Here is a 17,769-nt window from a genome sequence, read left to right as displayed (position 1 = left end):
AATCAAGTAGAAATCACAAGATCTATATTTATTCAAGATCAAAACATTTATTACAACTAAAATCCCTAAAAATGTATAAAAGACTAGGTCTAGGAAGCAAACTTAGGGGCTATCTCTAGCCCCAAGTGATGGATTTAGCCACTCATTGTAGTGGTCATGGAACCCTCAAGGGCTAGCTTGGAGATTTCCATCATCATCTTCATCCTTGCTTTCTTCCCAAAACCCTAGTTCTAGAGAAAAAACTATGTAAAAATATATACTCTATGAATATTACAAGATAGATTGATAGATGTTCAATTAATTTATTACATTGCTCTTTTGAGTAGCCACCAAGTTAGAAAAACAGCCTGTGATTGGAGGAAATTCGAAGCTATACAAATTAGGTAAAGTTTGGCGCGCTCGGAAATTAGACAGCACACTGCCAGCAAGCACTTCGATCGATCAAACACTTAACTTTTATCGATCGAAGCTGATGTGGCTTGAAAATATCTTATTTGGCCTTATCCACTTGACTGAGCTGGCACCACCTTATTTCGATCAATTGTAGACATCTTTGATCGATCGGGATTCCCTTCGATCGATCGAAGATCCTCTGAGACCATTTTTTTGGCTTCTTTCCAACTTTTCTCTTTAGCTCCAAAATTGGGCTAAATGGCTCTTGTTAGCCTGTTTGAACTTTATTAACCTGAAATAGGCAATAACACAAATAAGTACTTAAGATATGAAAGTAAGATAGATGAATGGATTAAAACACCCTAACTTAGGTGCTAAAATGCGCCACATTTGAGCACTTATCACACCCCCAAACTTAGATATTGCTAGTCCCTAGCAATGAACTACAAGAAAAAGAGAGGAATAAACAACAAAATGATAACACCACTTTCATAGGGAACACGATTGCATTTAGCGGATGCAACAAGCCTTTTAAACCCCTTGATTACCTTAGTGAATGAGTGAAGTCTCGTGAGGGTTTCTAGAAATGATACCCACAAATATTGAGCTTTTTCTTACTAAAGAGGCACCAATATAAAAAACAAGTATTGGAAGAAAACTACTTCAAGTTTTCAATTTTTCAACCCTTTCCAAGCAATCTCCCAAAATCTCAACATCAAACAAGCAAATATGGTCCTCCACACATCAAGACAATGATCATGCAAATTAAAACAACTCTAGAATCCTTTTTAAGTGAACCAGCATCAAATATGTTGCTATCTAAGCCAACTAAAGAAATAATCACATTCGGTCTCAAACTAGCACACAAATCTAGTACCGATCATCAAAACAAAGAATGGACCTTTTATTAAAGCTTTATTCAACTAGGTGCATTTATTCTTTTCACTCGGTTTATTTATTTATTTTATTTTATTATTTTTTTACTAGCCTAGAGGATCAAAGATGGAAGTATAGTGCAATGTAGTGATCTATTAAGCTTTCTAGCTATCCATGAGGTCGAGTGTTAGGTCAATGACTCCCAAACTGGACGGGTTTAGGGCATTAGGCTTTTAAACACCCCTAAAGACTTACAAGCTCAAATCAACTAGGCTACAAATCAAAACTACCTTTATCTAATCATTTCCCACTTCTCACCTTTGGGCAGAAGTCCTCACTTTTTTATTTTATTTTTTTATTTTTTATTATTTTATTTTTATTTATTTATGTTTTTTTAGAACCTAGAGTTTGGGCCCTCCACTTTTCGGTGCGAGAAATTCAGTGCTTGATGAGGCTAGAATCCCGGCTATTCAATGAAAAGGGATTGTTATCCACTTTTGTCAAGATGAATGCTTTCAATGCACTACTAGCTCAATTGGGATATAACCAAATCAAAAGTTAACAAAGCATGTACCCCACAAATGAATGCTAGTGTGCGCCTATGCTAGTGTAGAATCCTAGAGTGAATCTCAAAACAATCACAAGATCAAGATGATGTGCACCACAAATGCAAGCAAGATATCAATCTTTCGAAAAATTTACTCCTAAATGGCATCCACAAGGCATACAAGTAGTATTGGACTCTCAAGTCAAGCAATTTTTAAATTCTAAGTATCAGGGTCCTCAAAAGATTAAAATCATAGCCTAGGACTCTCAAATCATACCACATGCATAGAAAGTAAGTGCGACATGTAAAATATGCTAACACACCCCCAAACTTAATTTGTGCATTGTCCTCAATGTGCAAAGAAGTAACAGATAATGGAAAGAGTATACCAAATAGGTGAAGCAAAAGGGACCCGGCAATGGAAGTTTAGCTTTGGAAGGCGCACCCCCAAACTTAGATTCTGAAAACCTGTCTGAAAATGGTCACACTAACAACTGTCAAAGCATATGCATCAATGATATAAATGAGAGGTGAAACTGAGAATTGGGTAAAAAGCATGGTATCTAGCAATGTAAAGCTCAGAATATCCAAAACTGATATCAAAGATCCAAAAATCCATATATAGCAAATAAATATAAAATCAAACATCCAGAAATCAATGTATCAATACAGTGCAAGAAATAATATCCCAAAATATCCAAAAATATCCAAAACCGAGTGCAAGTATCAAGATAGTGCAGAAATATCTCAGCAATAACAGTGCAAATATCAGATAATGATGAAGAGAGAAAATGATGAAATCAGACAGTAGGATCTGGAGTAATCATGTCCGCAATATGCTGGAGCATGGCAGATATCTCGGTGCTGTGGCAAGTAAGATAATCTGTAAGGTCAGTCCGCAGTGTGCCAAGCTCAACTTTCACAGCAGCTATATCTGCTCACAACTCATCATGTCTCCTCAGCAACTCATCATATCGCCTTACCAAATCATCGTGCCGCCTCGTAACATCCTCAAACCACCTGGTCATATCAACTCTGAAGGAAATAAAGTCTATATGTAGTTGAGTGACCTCTGATCTGTAACCAGAATCAGTGCTGGCATATCGGGAACAAGTGTCGGTCTACCTTTTTAGCTCTGTGGGAGAGACATGAGATGGATCGGTTTGCTAAGATGAGGAAAGGACATCTGGCTGAGTACTAGAGGCTATAGTGGTAATGCGACGCCTCTGCCTGGGAGGAGATCTATCTGCTGTATCATCCTCTAGAGCATCGTTTGCTGCGGCTGTTTGTGCTGTTGTTTTCTGCTGCTTCACCTGTAATCTCTTCATATCCCTATTTGCCTTGTTCTTATCGCCTGAGTTAAAAGTTTTCATCCACCTCGCCTGATTTTATGCTCTGCTCACTCTCTCTTCATCAGGCTCTGGAATCTTCTCGGGGTTGAACTGATACCCCTGGTCTAGTAGTAGCTGGATGATTAAATGGCCAAAAGGCAATAGCTAAGTCTCTACTCTAGTACTATGTGTGTGATGCAGGTTCTTCCAGAACTTGTCTATGAGCTCTCATATAAGCGCCGAAATAGAAATCTAGCACCCCTGGTCTAACCAATATAGGGCCTAAAAGATCCCCTCACGCCGCTGAGTGCCGTGGCCTGTCGGGAATGCATTAAGGTACAAAATTGAATCAAAGAACCAATACCTGGGATCAATCTCGACCCGGTCTACAAACGTGTGCCCCTCAAATGTAGCATGTAGAGATAATGTAGCCACCATGGTCAACTCAGTGGGAAAAGGTGGATGTGTAAGGTATAGAGGCTCATGAGAATCATCAGCCAACGGAGAAGTGTCGAGGTAGCGACTGGCAGCAGTTATGGCCGAAATAGAAATATCGATCTCCTTGCCGTCAATGGTTGTATGGAGAAGAAGTCGGTCATCCTCATCCATCCGGAGGTACTGGTATAATAGAACAACCAACTGGGGATAGACAACTATGTCTGCTGGAGTCATAATAGCATCACTGCCCTGCCGCACAAGCTCATCATATGACCACTTGGTCTGGTCCAAGGTGGAGAATAGATCTCTATCAATTCTGTACTCAGTCTCCCGCGTCTTACTGGTGTAAGACTCAGCGGGGACCTCTTGGATAATAGCATGCTCAGCGTCCATGGAAGATGGCTGAGACTGGACTGATGCGGAAGATTAAGAGGATGAAGAAGAAGACTCTGCCATTGGAGATGGAGGAGCTCTATGTACTCTTTTCTTAGTAAGAGTCTTTCGTCTACACTGCATCTGCAAAAGTAACGAGAATAAATCAGTGCATAGGTATTGGATAAGGTAAGTAACTGATAAAAAAACACAAAGTATGCCTGAATCAAGTAGAAACAGAGAATATATAACTAGGATCATGCTTGTGCAAAAACTGATTAAGAAAGCTTCAGAATTAACATTCAACATGCTTCAACTAGACAGGATAGGTTAAAACACAATCAGTAATGGCAATAAAGCAGTGATGGCATAGAGGGCAGGAAAGTCACATATGGAACATTTTGAGCAAAAAGATGATCAACAGGACAAGTATAGGTTGTGATGGGTATAAAGGATGCAACGTGCATTCACAAACCTAAAACTCAAGTGGATGCTGCAATGATATGACAAGTAGACTCTAGGATAACATCGTATCAATTCCTAGCAAGAATGTTTACAAGTGTAATAATTAAGATCAAATGGAGTAAGTAGGATAACATAGAGCATATAAGCATGATAAATGTCAACCTAGGACTCAAGAAGAGTGCATGTCATGTAATAAAGACTAAGTGGATTGCATGGTTACAAAACACTATAATCCAAGGCATGTTATGACAGACAAGGTCAAGAAAAAATCCTGGACATGGTATGCAACTAGATGGCATATATCTAAATGATGCACAAATAATAACAACTCCAGACAAAGAAATATCCTGTATTGCAATGCAAAAAAATCAAAGTCCTATGATCACTTATGACTCATGGCTCCCTCTAAGGTTTAAATGAAGTAGAGAATGGTTAACAACTGAGAAGACAAGAAGCTTTCCATCTAGAAGTCAAAATCTGGACCAGAAAGAACCTCAGTCATAAGCCCTTACTTGGCTCTCAAGAATGGATCACAAGTATAAGATAGCAAGACAATGGCATGTAAACAGATAGTGTTCAAAATAAAGCAAACATAGCCTCAGAGCCAAGTCAAATGCATTTCAAAATTCTATTGAAGCTCGAGAAGTGATACTAAGGCCAAAGAACAGAAACAACATCTAAATCATGCATTTCAAACTCAAAAGTCCATAATACACCCCCAAACTTAGTCAGAAATTAATTCCAAGAAGTCAAGTCCAAAATATGTACTGAAGCTCGCAGGGTCAATAAACAACAAAGGGGTCAAATGACTTCAAAAAGTTGGGTTGGAATGTAATTAATCTCATTTTTGCAAGAGAAGATTGAAATCATGATAAGGAAGGTCAAAAGATATCAAACTTATGCCCTAGTATGGCAAAAATCAAGAATAGTATCACAACAAGTTTAAAGGTACTTAGTACATGCAAATGGATGAAAATGAATCAAATGGAACAAACTTCAACTCAAATAAGGGCATGTTGGTCAACTTTGGAATTTCTGAACACTTTTGGGGCAAAATTGGAATTTTTGAAAACTATGAAGTCAAAACATTCAAAATGCATTGTATAAAAGCATCATGACAAGAATCATGCAATGAATGAACATCAAAAGAAGGAATCATGCAACTCAACTTCTTATTTTCAAAACAAAATTCAAAAATTTCCTTTTTAATCATTTGAAACCCAACAAGTGTGATTACAAAACATTTCATCATTAAAGATCATTTTACCAAAACAATGCACTTGAATCATGAGCAAGAGTCAATTAGAGGTCAAAACTTTTTCAAAGAAGTCCATTTGAAGCACTTTTGAGCATTTAAGACAAGACTTCACAAGTTCAAGTTCAAATGTACAATTCAAGTCAAGTCATACTTTCAAGCAATTAAGACAATTAAAATCACATCCATGCATTTCATGTTCAAGATAAACAAATGAAAGAAGATTAGACTATGCCATTTCAAGAAAGATTTGTAAAGATGTTTCAAGGTCAAAGAAATTTTTTCTTTCATTTAAATCTCAAGACACAAAGTTCATTTTGACATTCAAAGTTGCAATTCAAATCAACACACAAAATATTTGATCAATCAATATCTTTCCAAAGTCAAAACAATGCATGTCAAAGCAACTTGGATCCTCAAAATAACTTCAAAAATTTTCGTTTCTTGCAATCCAAATCCAATGTCGTAACTTTAAAGTCCTTTTCAAATTCTATCAAGATCAAAAACAAACCATATGCCCTTTGGGCTTTTAAAATCAAAGTTCAAAAAATTTACAACAATCCGGCATGGACTCTCCTTAAAAATGGACTTTCTTAAAATTTTAAAACACAACAAAAACATTTATATTTCATTGTCGATCATCAATCAAGAATAGATGACATTCAAATCAATCTTCATTCAATCAATAACAAGGGACACCGCCCACAACAATTCACAAATTCAATTAATTTTTGCCCATACTCCTTCTAAACTACAATTGATAACCCCAATCTATCATTCATTGTCAAAGTGTGCCCATCATCATGCAATCAAAAAATTAGAGTATGCAGTCCAAGTCAATTGTTCCCAACAATATTTTTGCATTTTATTATTATTATATTTATTATTTTTTTAGTTGTTTTGATTCTTTTCAATTTTTATTTTGTTTACCATTTTTTATATATAAAAGGATATGTATAAAATGACAATTAAAATGCAAAACTAAATAAATGGAAATGAAAACAAAATAAACAAAAGCAAAGTAAATAAAAAGAAAATAAAACAAAATTCGGAACATTCCCGACAAATCAAAGGGTAGGGAAGAGTGATATGAAGAGATTCGGGCAAAAAGAAGGTTTTCCGGCCTCATCATGGTCGGAAAAGACAACCGGAACTTTGTCGGAATGTGCAGAAGCTCGTTGGAGCTTGTTTTGAGGACTCCTTGGCCTAAATCAGCCGAAGACAATGTATTTGATGTAACCCGAGAATGATGGAGAAGTTTAGAGCCGGTTTTGGCCACTTTTGGACCAAAACTCACCGGGAAAAACTTGGCGTTGGTGGTGGCGAAGCTTGGCCGCTTGGGGTTTGGGTCGCCGGCGCTTGAGAAGAAGGTAGGTGGGTGGTGTTTTGTGATGTGAGGGAGAGAGTGTGATATAGAGTGAGACGGATTGAAAGGGAGGTGGAATTGGGAGAGAAAGTGAGGGAGTTAGGGTTTGGGGCAAGAGAGAGAAAAGAGAATGAGAGGGAGGAAGAAAGAGAGAACGAAAAAGAAAAGAAAAAATAAAAAGGGAGGGAAGAAAAAAGGAAAAAAAAAAAAGAAGAAAAAAAAAAATTAATGGAACTGAACGGCCAAAGGAGTTTCCGAAAAATTCAAATGACGTCTTTTCAATTGATCGTAGGATTTCAATCGATCGATTGAACTCTTAGCTTTGATCGATCAAAATGAACTTTGATTGATTGGAATCAAACTTTGATCAATCGAAATGGAATGTGAAAAGACCTCAATTCAGTGGGTTCAATCGATCGAAGTGGGATTTCGATCACTTGAACTGAAGTTCAATCGATCAAAACCTCACTGGTAGTGCACAAAATGCAAGAAATGACCTATAAGCCAGATTTTTCAATTTAACTCATATCTAAATGACACGGAAAACATAAAAACCAGAAATGAGGGAGGAATAGGGTTGGCAAACCCTACGAAATGCACTAGTCTTTAACGTTTTTAGCAAGACGTTGGGCTCTTATAGCCCGAATCAAAAATCTTGAAATGCATCCCCTCCTTGGTAGGGTGAATGGCATTTTGAATCCCACCTAACAAACCATTCCTGAAGGAATTTGTTGGATTTGATTCAAAGGAGACTGATGGTCCTTGGTCAATTAAACTCTTGGGCTTCCATGCCCTATTCAACACTTGGTTTTGAAAAACTTTTCTTTAAAATCTCTTTGGAAAGCAAACCTTTTGAAATTTCATTGCCAAACAAAAACTAATGTTTCTCAAATTCATTTTCAATGCAGTTTTCAACAACACAAACATCTTCATGCTTATCCATTGAACTCAGGGTTGGATTAAAAATGTTCAACTTCACTTTCATATGGCCAAATGAAATTTTCATTATCCCCGTCCTACAATTAATGTTGGCATTAGCGGTTGCCAAGAAGGGACGGCTAAGAATAATGGGAATTTGACTCTTATGATTTGGAACTAGTTTCATGTTAATGACAACAAAATCAACTGGGAAGAAGAACTTGTCAATTTTAATTAAAACATCCTCAATGATACCCCAGGGCTTTTTGATGGATCGGTCGGCTAGTTGCAAAACTACTAACGTCGGTTTTAAATCACCTAAGCCCAATTTAACATAAACCGAATATAAAAAAAGGTTCACACTTGCTCCTAAATCAAGAAGAGCCCGGTTAATGACATGATCACTAATAATGCAAGAAATAGTCGGTGAACCGGGGTCTTTGAATTTGGGGAGAGTGTTGCGTTGCAAAATAAAACTTACTTGTTCGGTCAAAACAACTTTCCTTGGTGCTTGGCTTTTGTTCTTCCTCTTAAGGGTGCAAAGATCCTTCAAAAATTTGGCATAAACCAGAATTTGTCTAATTGCATCCAAGAGAGGAAGATTGATTTTCACTAGCCTAAACGCATCAATTATTTCATTTATTTTTCAAGAGAATTGGATCCTTTTAAGGCATCCAGAAATGAAGCCTTTGCCTCAAAAACTTTTTCAAAATCATCTTTGGAAGCGTTTTCAACAACGGATTCATTCACATGCAATGAAGGAGGAATATGATGTGAGACGGGACGGGTGTCAACTTTTGGTTGCACCAACTCACTCTCTTCATTGGAAACTCCTACTTGATTGTCAACCACTCTTCCATTTCTCAAAGTGGTCACCGTATTTACATGTTCAAGGGTGGGACCTTCCAAAGAGGAATTGGTCTCCACAACAAATTGTTGCTTTGGCGATGGATTTAAAGGCATTTTCCCTTTCTCCCTTGCATTCAATGTACTAGCTATTTACCCAACTTGGGTTTCCAGCTTTGCAATCGATTGAGAATGAGAATGAAGCAATTAGGTATTTGCCTACAAAGTACCCAAAGCGGTTACAACTTTTTCCTCAAATGCGGGACTCCTTGAATTCCCTTGAGAATATGATGATTGGTTTGGAAAATGAGAGTTAGAAAATTGGTTTCCATGTGATGCTTGATAAGATGAACGGTAACCTTGGGAACCTTGGCCTTGCATTGGGGGCGGAACATACTTGCCTTGAAAACCACTTTAGGGAGGGTTTGAGCCTTCCCCTTGGCTTTTCCAAGAGAAGTTTGGATGGTTCCTCCACCCGGCATTATAATGAGTGCCGTAGGGATTATTCCCTTGGTTAACAAAAGTGGCATTTACTTATTCATGATGTTCACTTTGCACATGTCCATGAGGACAATTGGAAGTAGAATGTAAAATACTAGAACAAGTCATGCATGATTCATTAGATGGATGATGAACATGATTAGGGGAGGAAGACACTTAATTCACCGAATTTTGGTTGATCAAAAATAGATCAAACTTTTGAGATAGAGACTTCATTTCGACGGCTATAGCATTAGAATTATTAACTTGATACAAGCCGACATTCTTCCTTCCACCTAAATTTCTACCATTTTTAGATGATAAAGATTGATGCATTGAATTCTCACTCATGCTCTCATATAAGTGCCACACATCATCGTCATGCCTATCAAGATAAGAACCACCCATAGAAGCATCAACCATTCCTTTAAAATTATCCGACAAACTTTCAAAGAAAAATTGAACCAATTGCCATTTAGGAATGTCATGGTGGGGACACTTCCTAAGCAAGTTATTCAATCTCTCCCATGCCTCATGGAACAATTCCCCATCCCCTTATAAGAATTCTCGAATGGAAGTTCTCATTGAATTGGTCTTTGATACTGGATAGTACTTTTTCAAGAACTCTTGTTGCATCTCTGCCCAAGAAGTTATCGAAAAAAGCCTCAAATTATTAAACCAGTATTTTGCTTTATCTTTAAGGGTGAAAGGAAAGAGTTTAAGTTTTAAAACCTTTTCAGGCATGTCAGTGTGTTTCACGGTGGAACACACTTCAAGAAACTCATCCAAATGCTTGTAAGGTTCTTCACTTGGTAGCCCATGTTAATTGGGAAGCACTTGAATTATTTGTGGTCTAATCTCATAATGCTGTGCTCTAAATGGAGGTAATTGAATGCATGTTGGTGCATTATACTCATTTGGCACATAATGATCTCTTAAAATAAGAGGAGGATTCACAATTGGTGGCTTGACATAAGCCTTATGATTAACTTCAGCAATGGGAGGTAGGGGTGGAACAAAAATTGGCCGAGGCATTCCCAATGGAACTTGGCCTTGTTGTTATGGAATGAAAGGTCTTGGCATGCCCCAATGGTACTTGAATGTTGTCATGATACACATTAGGGTGAAGAATACCTTGTTGGTCGATGTGACCAAGGTCCTCCACATGGTCCTCATTATGTTCCTCCATTGATGAAATGGAGTCACTAGATTTACCCCTTCCCTTTGGATTTCGAACAACCAATTTAAAATGAAAATTAAATGGGACACGAGTATGATTTAATGACCTACGACCATGCAGACACAAACAAAACAACAATTAGCACAAAGCATGTAGCAAATAGCAATCACTTCGCCTCCATAATAAATCAATCAACAAACCTCCACATACATTGTTCCCATACTCCCATGCTTTCAACAATATGTAAGAAAAATAAAATTGCCTCCATGCGGGTTCATGATCTATCTAAGAAATTAAAAATTTGCCTCCACGTGGGCTCATGATTTAACTAGAGAGAGAGTTAGAAAAGCTCACAAAGGATCCTTAAGAAACTTCAAATTGTTTTTCAATTTTTTTTTTCTTTGCCTTGCTTTGCTTTGCAATTTTTTTTTTTTTAGCTTTTTATGTTTTTGCTTAGCATAGCTTAGCTTGCTTGCTTCTGTGCTCTAAAATCCTTTTGCTTCACTTCTCTTGGCTCAATGTACCTAGCCAATCAAAAATAAACACAATAAGTAACCAAAATAAAATAAAATAAACACATGATCAAAAGAGGACTAATTCCTAATTGTTTCCAAAATACGGCGTTACCTGTCCCTGGCAACAGCACCAAAACTTGGTGCGTATCGCCTAATTCCAACAACAAGAGTGTGTAGTGTAGCCAAGTTTGAATTTATAGAATGCCACTATCACTACTAACTAATAAAGTAGCTAGAGTGAGTAGGGATCGTCCCAAGGGAAAGGAATCATGCTTTGGAATCAATTGTGAAGTAGTAGGTCGAATGATCAAAAGAGGGGTTTGATTTGATTAAACTAAAGTTCAATTAAAACATGCAATTGACAATCTAGAAATTAGAGGGAATATAAATGAGAGAGAGGTGTTGAGGCTTAGAGTTCACCACTAAGCTTTATTTCACCAAACCCTAGTTCTAGAGAGAAAACTATGTAAAAATATCTACTCTATGAATATTACAAGATAGATTGATAGATGTTCAATTAATTCATTATATTCCTCTTTTGAGTAGCCACCAAGTTAGAAAAACAGCCTGTGACTTGAGGAAATTCGCAGCTATACAAATTAGGTGAAGTTCGGCGCGCGACAGCACACTGCCAGCAGGCACTTCGATCGATCAAAGATCTTCGATCAATCAAACACTTAACTTCGATTGATCAAAGCTGACGTGCTTCTTTGGCCTTATCCACTTGGCTGAGCTGGCACCACCTCATTTCAATGGATTGTAGACATCTTCGATCGATCGGGATGTCCTTCGATCGATCGAAGATCCTCTGAGACCATTTCCTTGGCTTCTTTCCAACTTTCCTCCTTAGCTCCAAAATTGGGTTAAATGGCTCTTCTTAACCTGTTTTAACTTTATTAACCTGAAATAGGAATTAACACAAATAAGTACTTAAGACATAAAAGTAAGATAGATGAATAGACTAAAACACCCTAGCTTAGGTGCTAAAATGTGTCACATTTGAGCACTTATCAGCGCAACTTGTGATGAAGGCACCTTTGCAGTCCGGAATGCATCCTAAAAGACTGCCTGTAGAGCCAACCAAAGTTGCTCCTCACTTATCTGAGGAGGTGGCTCGATGGTTCCCCTTGCTTGTCCTCCTCTTGGTAGGGCCAAATCCTACAACAACACATTTTCCTCACCCTGTTCCTGATCCCTCTCCTTGGGATTGTAGCTAGAACTCTCCCAAGGATCCCTTCTTGGTGGCATGACGCTATAAGAAAAAGGAAATGAGTTAAAAACATTGACACTAAAATACGCACGAGAACAGAGTCCACACACGAATAACTTAACTAAAATGGAAACACATAAACACATACCATACTCCCAGAATACCCAACTAATGATGAACATGATCATGATAATAATATACATCAACTTTAAACACTTAGCATGTAAGCACATAAGTAGTTAAGCAATTAAGCAGTTAGACATGCTTTTCAAAGAATTAAACACCTTAACACGTAAGCATATAAACATAAAATTCAACTTCCCATGCAATCCTAGGTAGGCCTCTACTCGTCGTCCTAATGGTATTCAAACCATTGCTTTGATAACAAATTTGTAATGACCCAAAAAGATACCGGTCGATGGTACCAAAAATAAATAAATAAAAATAAAATAAAATAATTCGGCATAACCTCTGCTAAAAAAGTCCTACTATGACCTGCTGAAATACATATAAATGCAATAGCCTCACTTGGCCTAAAAACTAATATATCTTGTCCCAATGCACAATGCAAATAATATACAACATTCTCAATATCAACACATACATATAAAAAGAGTCCCGTTCCTCCAACTCATCCCAATATGGAAACACCAGTCCACTACCTAGTCCCATAATCTTTTACAAGGAACGCACTTTAATTACATCAAGTTACAGTCCATGAAATATAGTTGAAATTAAAAGTTTATAATTTACAACATTGTACAAATTATACTAAAGTCTTACAAAATAGTCAAGATTACATTAACAAAATATTAAAGTTCTAATACAAAAGATAACAATTTATAGATCTCCAGTCCTGTCTAAACTTGTGGTGGATCATCGTCTGCCACATCTTTCTCGTGTCTTGAAAATATTAAAATAATGGGGTGAGCCAACCGCTCAATAGGAAGTGTCTAAGACACACCTCTTATGACCCCGTAAACCCACATAATGAATAGAATACAAGTGAACGGATCATGCCTCGGGAAACAATTAAAATAGTAATAATATCAACAAATACATACACAAGTTATCCGACTACCAAGTGTGCAATATATGCCAATAATATGCCATGCCATGAAATGTCGCTCCCCATTTCCAAAACAATACCATTTCACCTTTTCAAACCGTTAGTGTAATCCGAACCAAGGCGATTCCAAGGCTTCACGAGAGGTGGATTGGCTAACTATCCACGACCACAAGGCAACTCCAAGGCATCGTATCCGGCCTAGGTAGCTCAACCACGCTAGGGTCTCTCCCTAGTCCCCTCTAGACCACACTAACGCTGCGGACCACTAGGACTCCTAGGCGTCCGGTTTTCGCAAACACTTTTCGAAAACATTTTTTTTTTTTCCTAAAACAATTTCATTTGTTTTTAAAACATTTTTTTCCCTTTTTCCTTCCCAATGAATGCATGAATGCTTCATGCTTCTAAATTCCAATTCAATACTAAAATATTCACATATTCCATCTACATCGTCATGACATTCTTGATAGGGAGCTCTAAACATTTATTTTCATAATTATAACATAAAATTTTATTGTAATTAAAATCATAAAACATACAACATACCAACACTAAGCATGTTTCTTTACCAAAATGAAAATCATTATACTAATAAGTTCAATTAACACATTGCACACATTTATCACTTTAAATACAAATAACCCTAACAAACACAATCAAAATAATTAAAATTAAGCGTGCTTAATGTCAAATTAAAGGGGATAATTCACAAGAAATCCAAGAGATAGTGGATTAGAGCACCCTTACCTCAAATTGGTGAAAAATTCCTAAAAATGCCCAATTTTTGAATTCCCAATTGGTAGCCAAACAGAGATTGGCTCCTATCAAAACGACGGCCTCAACGAGCTCTCTAACTTTGCTTTAAGTGGCAAAGCCAAATTCTCAAAGCTAGAAGAGATTAAAGCTCACAATTAGAAAAGAAAAAAAAAGAAGAAAAAAGTGTGTACCGAGAACAGAGAGAAACTGACATTCAGAGGAAGAGAAATAAGGTTTGTAAATGACCTTATGATCATTTGTGATGATAAATAAAAAGAGTGCGTTTTATGCCTTATAAATGTCTTATAACTTTAACATATATATATATATATATATATATATATATATATAAACAAATCATTTTACAACCATAATAAGCATTTAAATAATTAACTTATGCACAAAATAACAATGCATGAAACGCAATGAATCCATGACACAACTCCCGTGCACAATGACCCCGGTAACAGGTCCCACCTCGGACCTCTCAGCCCGAAAAATAGAAAAATGTCGAAATAGCAACCAATGCATTTCCAAGAGTCCTGAACTCAAAGAAATATCGTAACTAACACTCTAACACACCCAGCACACCCCATGGTATCCAGCACGTAAAACGAGAAAAGACGAAAATACCCTCAAAAAATCAAAAAAAATTCAAAAAATGAAAAATGTCGAAAATCGGAAACATTACATTTCTAAAGCCTATATCCTTTGGTTTTTGTGAGTTAACTTCCTTGTATTGTGTTTATAGCATGTTAAATTGCGAACTTTGTTTATAGTTATTAGGGTTTTTATATGTAAAGCATGATAACTGTATTCTATGCGGTAAATGTGTTGATTTGCTTGTTTAATTGAAGTATTGTAAAGATGTATGTTTGAATTAATTGACTACATGCTTTATATGTTTAAAATGTTATGGTTGTGTAGTTGATAACATGAGAATTGTTGTATTACCTACTTCCAAAGCATGCAAGTATGATGGTAGTTAATGTATGAGTTTCATATTGGCATGATGTTGCAATACATGAAACATTCATGCATTAGTATTTGGTGAGGAAAAAGGAAAATTTGTTTTCAAAAGAGAAATTGATTTTAAAAGGTTTTAAAAGAAATTTTGCGAAAATTGGATGGCAAGGAGTTACCTTATCTATGTGACGTTAATGGAACCTAAAGGGAACGTAGGTAGACTGCCCTATGCGTGATTGAGTTACCTAGGCCCCAAATAACGCTAAGGAGTTACCTTAGGTCAAGGATAGTTAACCAATCCTTCTCTCATGGCGCCGGGGAATCACCTCCGACCAGGTTACATTTACAGTTTGATGGTTGTTGTGTTGGTAAAGATTTTGGAAATTGGGTTAGACATTGACATTGTATTGCATTTTATTGATTATGTTTGGATTCATATGATGGTGATTATTTGGTCTATTCTCCTTAAATTAACCATACCCTTTTTCTATACCCCATTCCTTGTATGTGATTCACTTGATCATTAAGGAGTAAGTTTTAAGCACCTCCCACTGGCCGTTGTGTTCACCCCTTTACTATCATTTTTCAGGAATCGGGAAATAGGTCATTAACGACCCTCATCCTCTTATGTGATGACACTTGAGAACCTTATTTTGTAGACTAGACACTTAGTCTTTTGAATCATGTAATATTTAACGTTTTAAGATATGTAATGATGAATGTATTTATTTTGTCTCCAAATTGTATCCAATGGCTACTTGAATTCGTTTTGTGGTTAGAGATGGTTTCGAGACCATTCTTTTGCATTTTGCAGTCTTATTAGGAATTTCTAATCCTTTTGTAAAGCCATATGCCATGTTATGATGTAACCGTATCCATTTTGATCATATATAATGTACCAAGCTCATTTAATGATTATTAGGATGTTTAATTACATTGTATACAATCAAATTTAAGTTTTTGAGGCATATTTAGACTATGATTAAGGTTACAAATGGACCAAGTAAGAATGTCGGGGACTTAAACCATCAACCAACCTTTAAGGCATAAGAGACACAAACCGATCAATGTGTGGGGTATCAAGCATCGACCGGTATCTCAATATAACCAAATTTCAAGTGCAGAGCCAAACCGGTTTACCAATTTAGCTGAACCGGTCGACATTTGACCTGTACAAGTCAACCAATTCCTATTGTTTCCCATTTTCATCTATTCTCCTCCTTTGTCCATTTTTGGCTAATCCGGAGGATGTACTAATTACATTCTAACCTTGGAAAATGACTGTATTGCCCTAAATGACCTCAGGTTTGGTTAAGGACCTGGATAATGGTTTGGACCCCCGGGTTTGGGTCGTGACAATAACATAGTTTCATCAAGAAACATAAAGGCATCATTTCAACTTCTAAATCATCAATTTGCGCATATTTAAGCATAGAATCAAAACAAGAAACTCAAAATGAAGGCAAAGCAAAATTAATTAAACACCCCTACCTCAAATGATGTAACTCAAACTCCTAGATCTAAAACTTGAAATCCACCCAATGTGTGCAAGACCGATATAAAAACATAGCCCTTGTCGAGTAGAGCCAACTTCCCTTCTTGCTCTTTGTCTAAATCTTACCCCAAGTGGATCAAATCTCTAGGTTTGTGTGTGAAATGGTAGAAAATGGAAAAAAGAAAAAATGAGGAGGGAGAGAGAGTGGACGAGAGAGAGTGTGGGAGAAATGAGATTTTGGTCATAAGTTGACCCTATCCTCATTCAAAATAAGCGGCCTACATTGGGTCAAAAGTTCACCCAACACTCAAATACCAAAAATGCCCTCTAAGGCTCGCTTATTCACTTGCCATGCCACAAAATATCATATCCCACCAAAAGTCACATATAAACATACATATGTATACACATATATAACACATTATCACATAAACTAATAAATACATGCAAATGGAAAACAACACTGGGACCCACATGGCACGCAAAATAATTTATGAAAAAATAAATAAATATAAATATAAAAAATTCTAGAAAAATCCGAGACATTACAAACGCCCTTGTTCCCTACCCAATTACACCCTCACGAATGGCTCAATCATCACCGTCAGGTCCAGTCTAATGTTTGATGCATAGAACCTCAGCAGCACTGCACGTGATGCCGGTGAATGAGATGAAGATAAGCTTCTCAATTGCTAGGAGCATCAATAGAGAGTATGATCAACTTAAATTTTTTTTTTGCCAAAGGTAAGTTTCCAACAATCTAATTACATACTTGCTATACATAAACATTTGATCTTCTGCTATACAATGGAATAAATAATTTAATGGTATGCTGAAGAAAGGCACAATCTTTGCTTGGTTTATTACTGTGACAAATCAGAAAATTTGGATATGGACTAATCCTATTTCTTTAAACTACAGTAGGAGTAGAGAATTAGGCCATTTTTAGAGTACAGAGAGCACATTTTTGTCTTCTAATTATAATGTAAAACTGATTGAAGCCTTTATAGCCCGTTTGGACCACTAGGGGGCCAAACGGGTATGCTGAAAGACTTTCTGGGTTGATCCCGAAGTGTCTATTTTTTACCCGACATGAGAGTTTTTTTGACTGGAAATGGTTCAATGAGCAAGACTCACCACTACGCCGTGACGTAACCTGTTTTTCAATGAAATACCATCGTTTAGGGCCTCAAGACGAGATTTTTCTGTCTTATAGGAAGCCTGCAGAATATTAAAAAAATTTGTTTGTTGTCTAAACGAACTCGGATTGTATTCATTTTTTGATTTAGTAGTT

Source organism: Cornus florida, unplaced genomic scaffold (assembly GCF_030987335.1).
Source record: "Cornus florida cultivar Cherokee Brave unplaced genomic scaffold, ASM3098733v1 CherokeeBrave_3.0.0_Hap2_Chr04, whole genome shotgun sequence".
Lineage (NCBI taxonomy): Eukaryota > Viridiplantae > Streptophyta > Magnoliopsida > Cornales > Cornaceae > Cornus > Cornus florida.
Note: the sequence above shows the minus strand (reverse complement) of the source record.